The sequence below is a fragment of the Lotus japonicus genome, chromosome 1 (assembly GCF_012489685.1).
Source record: "Lotus japonicus ecotype B-129 chromosome 1, LjGifu_v1.2".
Classification (NCBI taxonomy): domain Eukaryota; kingdom Viridiplantae; phylum Streptophyta; class Magnoliopsida; order Fabales; family Fabaceae; genus Lotus; species Lotus japonicus.
The window spans coordinates 65,742,976-65,753,977 of NC_080041.1; the positions used below are offsets into that span (position 1 = coordinate 65,742,976).

General features: G+C 43.2%; 1 pseudogene; it reads right to left on the reverse strand.

Annotated features, from left to right (window-relative positions):
* Positions 1-3,285: 3,285 nt before the first annotated feature.
* Positions 3,286-10,736, reverse strand: LOC130743007 (uncharacterized; annotated as a pseudogene).
* Between the last annotated feature and the right edge of the window lie 266 nt (positions 10,737-11,002).

An 11,002-nucleotide genomic window follows, 5' to 3' on the forward strand; every position in this document is an offset into this window, starting at 1 on the left:
CCGTACCAAGTGGAAAGTGGCAACGGGCGACCTGCTAGGGGAATCACAAGGGGACAGAGATTGGCGGTCACATTTTGAAGACACACTTCGCTCTCCTGCTTCGAGCTTGTGGACTTGCGGACCAAGGGCGCTCGCCCTTCATCTTTTCACGCCATGTTGGCGACTTGGATTTTTTGCATACACGATGGATAAGCATTAGGCTGTTATAGTTTTCTTAAAGACACACTTAGCTCTCATGCTTCGAGCTCGGTGTCTTGTGGACTTGTGGACTGGGCGAGCCCCTGGAGGGGCAACGCCCAGGGTTCACACCGCCCCGTGGCGGGTCCCCAAGCCAGTAGGGTTGGGCCTCATTCAGCCAGGCCCACACGGCCCATTAAGGACACTAGCATATGGGGGCCCAACACTACCTCTATAAATAGGTAGCAGATACCAATTGTAAGGGACTTTGGCTCATTTTATGAATACACACATGAAATTCAATTATTCTCTTGCTAGATTTCTCTCTTGAGTGCAATCACTTCTCTCTCTAGGGGTTACACCCTTTCTCAATGTTCTTACCCGGAACACTTCCACATGATTTCTCTTGTTCATTTTCCTACCTAATTATGTAAATTGCATTGAACTATTGAATAGAATTATTTTTGATTCTAAGCAGCATTTCAGTTCAATTTTGTCATGTTTCAAACTGGTTTAAAAGCATATGAAATTCATTTGGCTAAGCAAGAATTAAAAGGGAAAGAGTATGTTTACTTGGATGAAGCTAATTTTCTTTCACTCCTTCTCTTCAGCCCTGTGCGTGCCTCCTCTCATGTGTATGCTCCTAGTTATTCTGGTTGCTATTTGTCACTATTGAGAATTAATGATCAAGAGATAATCACCAATCCAAGGTATTTGCACTCTTGTTTTTATACTCTGCTTTCACACTCGGTTTTTCTCTTCTTCCTCTGTTTTTTCTTTTCTTCCTCTCCTCTTCTTTTCTACTGCATAATTTCACCCCTTTTATAGAGGTTGGGGGCGGTAAACAATTTGCCTCAAGCTGGTGAGTCCTGCTGTGTAATCTCTGACAATAAATTTCCCTAAGCAAGCTGTGTAATCATTCCTAAAAATTCTAAAATTGCGGCTCTGCACCCTTATCTCCTCTTACTTTTTATGGTTTCTTATCCTTTTGTACTGTCAGAAGAAGGTCAAAATTAAATTAACCACACAACTTATTCATGGTGAGCCCTTGGGAAGTAGCATTATCTTCTGCATTGTCAATTTTTCACACCATCTTCTCTTTTTCTACCACATGCCACCGCCACCGCCATGTTTATTTCCCCTGTTTTAAAACATTTACTTCCTTCCATCCTACGTTTCCTAACTTCCTTCTCTCTTTTGCTTTTCTTTAATCAGTTTCGTGACTTTCTATCCTTCCTCCTTCTAGTTTCTGATTTATCTTAACATGTAACAAACTTATCTTCATATTAAAGAATTGAATGTATTTTTTATGTTTTATGTTTTTTTGCTTTTTTTTGTTTATTTTTTTTTTACAATAAGTAAATTAAAACCTAATACTAATAATAATAAGAATAATAAGGGGGGCAAAATTTGGTGTTCACAGCTGCCCGTCTTTACTTGTTATTTTTCATAGAGAATATGAAGAACAATTGTTTTCATATTGTCACGATAAAATAAAAGTAAAGATATGAACACAATTTTTTGTCTCGGAGAAAAGTGGACGCGAGGGTCCAGGCTCGGGGGCCTAACTCAAAATAAAAGCGGACGCGGGGGTCTAGGCACGGGGGCCTAACTGAAAAATAATAGCGGACGCGGGTGTCCAGGCACGAGGGCCTAACTAAAAAATAAAAGCGGACGCGGGGGTCCAGGCACGAGGGCCTAACTGAAAGTAAAAGCGGACGCGGGGGTCCAGACACGGGGGCCTAACTGAAAGATAAAAGCGGACGCGGGGGTCCAGGCACGGGGCCTAACTAAGAGTAAAAGCGGACGCGGGGGTCCAGGCATGGGGCCTAACTAAAAGTAAAAGCGGACGCGGGGGTCCAGACACGGGTGCCTAACTAAAAGTAAAAGCGGACGCGGGGGTCCAGGCACGGGGGCCTAACTGAAAGTAAAAGCGGACGCGGGGGTCCAGGCACGGGGGCCTAACTAAAAGTAAAAGCGGACGCGGGGGTCCAGGCACGAGGGCCTAACTAAAAATAAAATCAGACGCAGGGGTCCTAAGTTAGAAAATGGACTAGGAAGGATCCGGAGCCCATCGGAAAGGTAAGATTGGTTGTGGTTTCATCCCTGAACTAAAAAATGGCATGTTTGTGATGCAAAATGCAATGTTTGATAGGCACATTTGATGTGATGCAGATGATGCAAATTTTTTTAGATTATGAGATAGTTTTGTGTTTATGTTTTGAGGTGTTGCCTTTGGGACACCAGGTTCCCTAGGATCCATGGAGGAGCTAGAACACGATTTGAGCCGCTCCCTGCTTTCTTTGCTAGATTGTATGTACTTCTCAAATTCGGGCTTAACCACCTTCTTTGCAAGGTGCCTGGTGACAATTTATTGAACATAGCAGTGATCTGATTCTATCCTTACCATATCAATAAGGTGGTTTGCCGAACTTACCAGGATTAGTGGGACACATGCGAAAAGCAATTGTAAAATAATTTTCAAGTTAAAACTAGTTTCCCTTTAATACATGCTTTCAACAAGATGCAAAAATGAAGTCAATGTATCAAGAAGAGAACAGGTCATCATATTAAAAGGAGAGCCATATTTATACACAAAACTTGCTCATAAAGAAAAAAGGGATACATAATGGAATATGGTGGCTATATAGAAGGTGTACAAAAAGGACAACAAAAGAAAAAGGGTGGTCCGGTGCTATGAGGGATGCCCTCTGCGATGAACAGTGCTAGCTTCACTTGGCCACAACTTTGAATGCCCATCAAAAGCCAGCTTCTCACGATTCCTTGAAGCTTTAGAGCGATCAGGAAAAGATCCCTTCTTGCAGCCACAAACCTTCATGATCTCATTTGAGTCTTAGTCTTGCCAGATTTCTTTTTTAAGTATATTTAAACCTCCAACTAAGCCGGCCTTTCAGGTTTTCAGCCTAGTGAATCTATTTACTTTTGTTTGACCCTAATTTTTGCCTGGGCCGCTCTTTCGAGTTTTCAACCCATCAGGTCGCTCTAACTTTTGCCTAGCCCGCCTTTACAGGTTTTCGAACTAGCGAGCTTTCATTTTTCTTTTTCCCTTTTTTTTTATTTTTATTTTTTTTTTATCTTTTGTTTGTTTTAAGCATGGAACTTTTTGACTGCGTCAGAGTTGACAGGGTGAGTAAGGTCTTCGCCGTCCATGTTAGTGAGGACCAAAGCGCCTCCTGAAAATGCCTTTCTTACAACATAAGGCCCTTCATAATTCGGAGTCCATTTTCCACGATGATCCTTTTGAGTGGGCAAGATCTTCTTAAGGACTAAGTCTCCTTCTTGAAATTCCCGTGGACGAACTTTCTTCTCGAAGGCTCGCTTCATCCTGCGTTGATATAGCTGGCCATGGCATAATGCAGTTAGTCTTTTGCCTTCAATGAGGTTCAATTGGTCATATCGAGCTCGAACCCATTCTGCTTCTTCCAATTTAGTTTCCATCAATACCCTTAATGAAGGAATTTCAACTTCAATAGGGAGGACTGCTTCCACTCCGTATACCAAGGAAAAAGGAGTTGCCCCGGTTGAAGTGCGTACTGAGGTGCGATATCCGTGTAAGGCGAGAGGGAGCATGTCATGCCAGTCCCTGTAAGTCACTACCATTTTTTGGACAATCTTCTTAATGTTCTTATTGGCCGCCTCGACTGCCCCATTCATCTTTGGGCGATATGGGGAAGAATTATGATGCTGGATTTTGAAATCGTCGCACAACTCTTTCATCAATCTATTGTTCAGATTAGTGCCATTGTCAGTGATGATTTTACTCGGCAGACCATATCGACAAATCAACTCCCTCTTGACGAATCTGACCACTACATTCTTTGTAACACTTGCATAAGAAGCTGCTTCGACCCATTTGGTGAAATAATCGATTGCCACCAGGATAAAGCGATGGCCGTTTGACGCCTTAGGTTCGATGGGTCCGATAACGTCCATGCCCCACATTGAGAATGGCCAGGGCGCCGTCAGCACATTCAAAGGCACCGGCGGAGCATTGATATTGTCGGCATATGCCTGACATTTGTAGCACTTCTTCACATGGTTAAAGCAATCTGTTTCCATAGTCAACCAGTAATAACCAGCCCTTAATATTTTCCTTGCCATTGAGTGCCCGTTCATGTGGGTTCCAAAGGAGCCTTCATGAATTTCTTTGATAATTCTGTGTGCTTCTGCCGCATCGACGCACCGGAGGAGTACTAGATCAAGATTTTTCTTGTAAAGAACATCTCCATCCAAGAAGAAGCTTGTTGCTAATCTTCTCAAGGTTCTCTTGTCATTTTTGAAGCATTCAAGGGATATTCTCTGCTTTGGATATACCTCTTGATGTCATGATACCTTGGTTTCCCATCAGGTTCTTCCTCAACAGCTTGACAGTAAGCCGGCTGATCTCGACTTTGGATTTTAATGAGCGGTACCTCCTCTTCCCGACTTATCTCAAACATTGAGGACAATGTGGCTAGAGCATCAGCTAATTGATTCTCCTCACGAGGAACATGGTGGAGAGTGACTTCGTCGAAATGCTCCAACAAATCTTTGATGTGGGCCTGATAAGGGATCAACGTGGCATCACGAGTCTCCCATTCTCCCTTTAATTGATGGATAACCAGGGCTGAGTCACCATATACTTCAAGGATCTTGGCTTTTGATTCTATGGCCGCTTTGATTCCCATGGCACATGCTTCGTACTCAGCTATATTGTTGGTACAGTCGAAGCACAGTCTGGCAGTCATCAGGGTGTATTGATTCTCAGGGGAAATCAGGATGGCTCCTATTCCATGCCCCATTGTGTTGGAAGCACCATCAAATAGCAGAATCCATTTATCTCGGTCTGAAGGATTTTTCTCTTGAAAGAGTGTCATTATGTCTTCATCTGGGAAGTCGTATTGCATTGACAGATAATCATTTATGGGCTGGTGAGCTAAGTAATCCGCCAGAGCGCTACCTTTGATTGCCTTCTGAGTGACATATACAATGTCATATTCAGATAGCAAAACTTGCCACCGGGCAATCCTTCCAGTGAGAGCGGGCTTCTCGAAAATGTATTTGATTGGATCCATTTTAGATACTAGCCAAGTAGTGTGACTAAGCATGTATTGTCTTAGCCGGCGGGCAGCCCAAGCTAGAGCGCAACAGGTTCGCTCCAACACCGAGTATCTTGATTCACAACCAGTGAACTTCTTGCTCAAGTAGTATATGGCATGCTCCTTCTTTCCAGAATCATCATGTTGACCTAGAACACAACCCATTGACTCGTCAAGTATTGTGAGGTACATGATAAGAGGTCTCCCTGGGACTAGTGGTACTAGGACTGGCGGATCTTGCAAGTACTGCTTTATTTTATCGAAAGCTTGTTGGCACTCGTCATTCCACTGCGTTGGTTGACTCTTACGCAATAATTTGAAGATTGGCTCACAGGTAGCAGTCAACTGCGATATAAATCGTGCGATGTAGTTTAATCTTCCCAAGAACCCACGAACTTCTTTTTCTGTGCGAGGAGCTGGCATCTCCTGAATGGCTCAGACTTTAGCAGGATCAACTTCTATCCCTTTCTGGCTGACAATAAAACCTAGCAGGTTTCCAGATTTCACGCCGAATGTGCACTTTGAAGGGTTTAGTCTCAGTCTAAACTTCCGCAAGCGTACAAAGAGCTTTTGTAGGTCGATGACATGGTCTTCTTCTAAATTTGACTTTGTAATTATGTCATCCACATAAACCTCAATCTCTTTATGCATCATATCATGGAACAAAGCCACCATGGCCCTCTGATAGGTTTCCCCAGCATTCTTTAATCCGAATGACATCACCTTGTAGCAAAATGTTCCCCATGGAGTAATGAACGTGGTCTTCTCTTTGTCTTCGGTGGCCATCTTAATTTGATTGTACCCGGAGAAACCATCCATGAAAGAGAAAAACTGATGTTGAGCTGTATTATCTACTAGAACATCAATGTGAGGAAGCGGAAAGTCATCTTTAGGGCTAGCCCGATTTAAATCTCGATAATCAACGCACATCCGAACTTTCCCATCTTTCTTAGGGACTGGGACCACATTAGCAATCCATTGAGGGTATTTGGCAACAGCAAGAAAACCTGCATCAAATTGTTTTTTGACCTCATCCCTGATCTTTAATGAAATCTCTGGCTTCATTCGCCTCAACTTTTGCTTGATTGGGGGACATTCAGGCTTTAGTGGAAGCTTATGTTCCACTATGCTGGCATCTAAACCGGGCATGTCTTGGTACGACCATGCAAAGACATCACTATAGTCATGCAAGAACTTGATCAGTTTGTCGCGTTCACTCTTCTTCATGGAAGCCCCTACCTTGACTTCTTTTTTATCTGTTTCTGTGCCCAGGTTAATCATTTCGATCTGCTCCTCATGAGGTTGGATCTCTTTAGCTTCCTGGTCCATAAGTCTTAGAAGTTCTGGAGGAAGTTCATCATCATCTTTCATATCCCCATCAGCTTGATTAATGGGACAGTCAAAGTCAGGCAAAGTGATATTAGCACTGTCCTTTTCAAGGACATCACTGTCCACTCTGCACGATTTGCACAATTGGAAACAAAAAAGCGTAGGCAATGAATAAAAAGAATAACAGGATAGCACAATAGATGAAGATTTAGATGGGAAATTCAAAAGTGCATTTCATTGATGACATATATTAAAAAGGAAACATAGTAGCCCAATACAAAAAACACATAGTAGGTTTTCCAAGATATTTTACACAAAAAGAACATAGGGCGAGGCATTAAGACAAGCAACATGCAATTACTTTGGCACAGACTTGTAAACCATGGCAAGTTCGACAGCCTTCCAATTGCTGAGTTCGGTATCTGATGCGCATGGATGAATCAAATCAACGCTCTGGCCTTCAGGAACATCTTCCTCTGCCACGGCCACTGGGCTGAGAAATTCAAAACCAGCACTTCGAAAAATCTCCAACAAATCACATATGGGGATTCCTTTACACTTTGGCTCCCTGTTTTCCAACCTGGCTTTTCTCTTTTCCTTTTTTTCTAGGGCCACCCTTCTCTTGTCAGCTTTTGTCGGTATGTACCCTAGTCCAAACCGGTCTTTGTTCTCAATCTGCATTGGGATTTCAACAATAACTTTCTCATTCTTTCCAAGCCCATGCCCATGTTGATATCCTCCTTCGAGCATGACCTTGGCAACCATCAAAGAAGCATCTGATAGCTGCGCTTTCACAACAGGTGTTTCTTCATTCACATATGTTGTATTGGCAATCTCTAGTGTCTGGAATGAAGTCTCCAGAGCCTCCTCTGCCGCCTCTATGTATGGAATTGATAAAGGCTTACTCACAAGTAAGTCCTCTTCTGCTAGAACAACAACCAGTTTGTCATCGATGATGAACTTGATCTTCTGATGGTGCGTCGAAGGCACAGCCCTAGCAGTATGAATCCACGGTCTTCCCAATAGACAACTATAGGCTGTTGTGATGTTCATCACTTTAAAAGTCACTTGAAAAGTAGTGGGACCGATCTGAATTGGCAAGTCAATTTCTCCCATCACTTCCCTTCGGGTGCCATCGAAAGCTCTAACTACTGTGTTGCTTGGTCTTATGTGAGATTCATCAGAAGGCAGCTTAGAAAGCGTGGACTTCGGTATTACGTTTAATGATGAGCCATTGTCAACCAACACCTTTGCTAGGATATAATGCTTACATTTCATCGAGATATACAAGGCTCTGTTATGCCCTGCCCCTTCTGCCGGTATTTCATCATCGGAAAAAGTTAAATAGTTATTGGTTGTTATGTTGCCAACAATACCTTCAAACTTGTCAACAGAGATATTGTGAATTACATATGCTTCATTCAGAACCTTCAACAGGGCTTGTCTATGGGGTGCTGAGTTCATCAATAAGGCCAAAAGTGAAATTTTTGCTGGAAGGCGGTTTAATTGATCAACCACCATATACTCGCTTTGTTTAACAAATTTTAAGAATTCCCCAGCTTCTTCATCAGAAACCACCTTTTTCGACTCCTTCTCACGAATTACTTCCTCAATGATATCTTCATTCATTTTACATTTCCCCTTTTCAGACCTTCTAGATTTGGCTACATGATCTTTTACAAGCTCCTCGGGGGTATAGACACGACCGCTCCTTGTCATTCCACTGACGCCCACAATGTTCGTGATGGCTGAGGTTTCAGAATCAGAAGTCTTAGGTTGATCCTCTTGTGAGCCACCACCAATAACTTGCACATCATATTTCCAGGGCACTGCTTTATTATCCTTGAAGGGGAACGGAGCTGGTAGTTGTATAGTGATCGGTTTGGGTTCAGCAGGGGCCGGAGCAGCAAAAGAGCTACCAAACAATGTTTCCTTATATCCAACCGCTGGTACTTTATTCCTTTCAAGAGTATTTGGAACTTGCACAGTAATAGGCCCCACTTTGTTCGAGACGGGTGTAGTCACAATTTTTGTATAGTGGATCACAAGCGGTTGTGGAAAGATTGGCACTTGCTCCTCGTTCATTGCCACTTCATGGTCAGACTCAAATTGACTTATTTGAACTAACTGTTGGTCCATCAGATCTTGCAAGGTTTGCTTGAATTCACTACATTTTTCTATAGAATGACAGACGCCAGGGTGAAATCCACACATTTGATCCTCATCTAGGCTTCCCTTAACCATGCCTCTCTTACACATTTCAGCAAAGATAACTCTTAGCGGAGTTTTGACTTCCTCCACTCTCATAATCAAATGTTTTTCAGAGCTTTCTTCAATTGCATTTACTTTAGAGCCCTCATGACCTGGCAACGGATTATTCCCGATGTTTGGTTTTTTTTGCGAAATCCAATAGTTTTGCATCGATCAGTTTCTGAACCTTATACTTTAGAGCCATACAATTCTCAGTGGAATGTCCAATGGACCCGGCATGGTAGTCACATCTAGCATTGACATCATAACCCCGTGGGTATGGTGGTTGAGCTGGTTTTAATGGATAAGAAGTTACAAAAGATCCCCGAATAAGCTGTGGCAAGAGCTCAGTGTAAGACACGGGGATCGGATCGAGACGGACTTGGTTCCTTTCCCTATTTCCTTGGTTCACGTTGGGTATGAAGCTCTGGTTTTGGGGTACAAAATTGGGCGGTTGTTGTGGAGCTGATTGGGTCACAGTGTATGGGGATATCGGGTGATGAATTTGTGGGTAAGTGGCTTGTGTAGCTGCAGCAATGTATTGATAAGGGATTTGAGGTGTATTGGGTGTTTGGTAGAAGTGGGTAGGCCTCTGGAAAGGCTGCCACTGAGAATAACCTCCTTGATGAGCCGTAACTACATTTGTTTCTCCTTCTTTCTTCTTTCCAAACCCTATAGAAGGTTTCTTTATGGTACTCGCAACAGAAGAACCCTGGACGATCTTTCCTGTTCTCATTCCATTCTCCACTCTTTCTCCGATGATGACCATATCGGAAAAGTTAGACGACACGCTTCCAACCATCCTATCATAAAATGGTGACTGGAGAGTTTCGATAAACATCGAAGTGATCTCTTTTTCAGACAAAGGAGGCTCTACTTGAGAGGCCAATTCTCTCCAGCGTTGGGCATATTCTTTGAAAGTTTCGCTTTCCTTTTTTGTCATGTTCTGGAGTTGCATTCTGTCAGGAGCCATATCAGCATTATACTTGTACTGTTTTAGGAATGCGTCAGCCAAGTCTCCCCAACTGTGTATACGAGATCGTTCTAGATGCATGTACCAATTCAGAGCTCCTCCAGCCAAACTGTTTTGGAAGAAGTGAATCAGCAACTTCTCGTCATGTGCGCATGCAGCCATTTTCCTACAATACATGGTCAGGTGACTCTTTGGACATGTAGTGCCCTTGTATTTATCAAACTCCGGAGCCTTGAACTTTGGTGGAATCACCACATCTGGGACCAGACATAAACCCGCTGCATCATTAAAACCATAATTTCCGCCCTCCATGGCTCGCATCCTTTCTTCCAGTAACTGCAACCTTTCTTTGGATTGACCATCCTCGGCAAAGTGGTTTGGTGGATTTCCTTGGGCACTAAGATTAAGTGTATGCGGTTGAGGGATATTTAGTGAGTTATGAGGAAGATATGTTTGGGATCTGTCTTGCTGATTAGTGTTCATAGGTGGCACAGGGCTTGGCATAACAGCATGTGCAGGTGCGGAAGACATGTGGACCTGTGGCGTTTCGGTGGTATTTGTTGGTGGGCCTTGAGACGGGGTAAGGTTTACTTGAGTGGTGGTTGGTGGATTGTTGTCTGTTTGGTAGATAACCACAGAGGGCTTATAACCAGGAGGGAGACCACAAGGCGGGAATTGGACCTCGTGAGGTTGGGAGGTTTGCTGGAAAGGCATGTTGGAATGCACGGTTAAAGGCATAACTATCCCTTGCGGATGGACCCCTTGAGCATGCACAGGTAAAGGAAAGAAGCCAGGTGGAAACTCTGGAGTAGATGACAGTCCTTCACTCTTCCTTTGGTTCTCCTCATCTCTTTCTCTCCTCATTGCTTCCTTGAAAGCTTCAATGAACTCGGACATATGTTCTTTGATTTGATTGATGCCCTCCCTTAGCTCTGCGTTGACTTGCTCTTGCTCATCCATGGTCCTGGATCGGGAACGAGTCCGATAGGAATGTCGTGAATACAACTTGCTTGTTTTGATTACTGGTTTTCGTGAAAGTGAGTTTTTGTTAATTAAGAAAATGTTATAAAAATAAAATGGTTAACTAAAAAAAAAACAAATGTGATTGTCGTCAAATTTTGTTAACACGCTTGATGCACGAGGGTTCCCCAAGTTCTAACGCTAGAGGAAATGC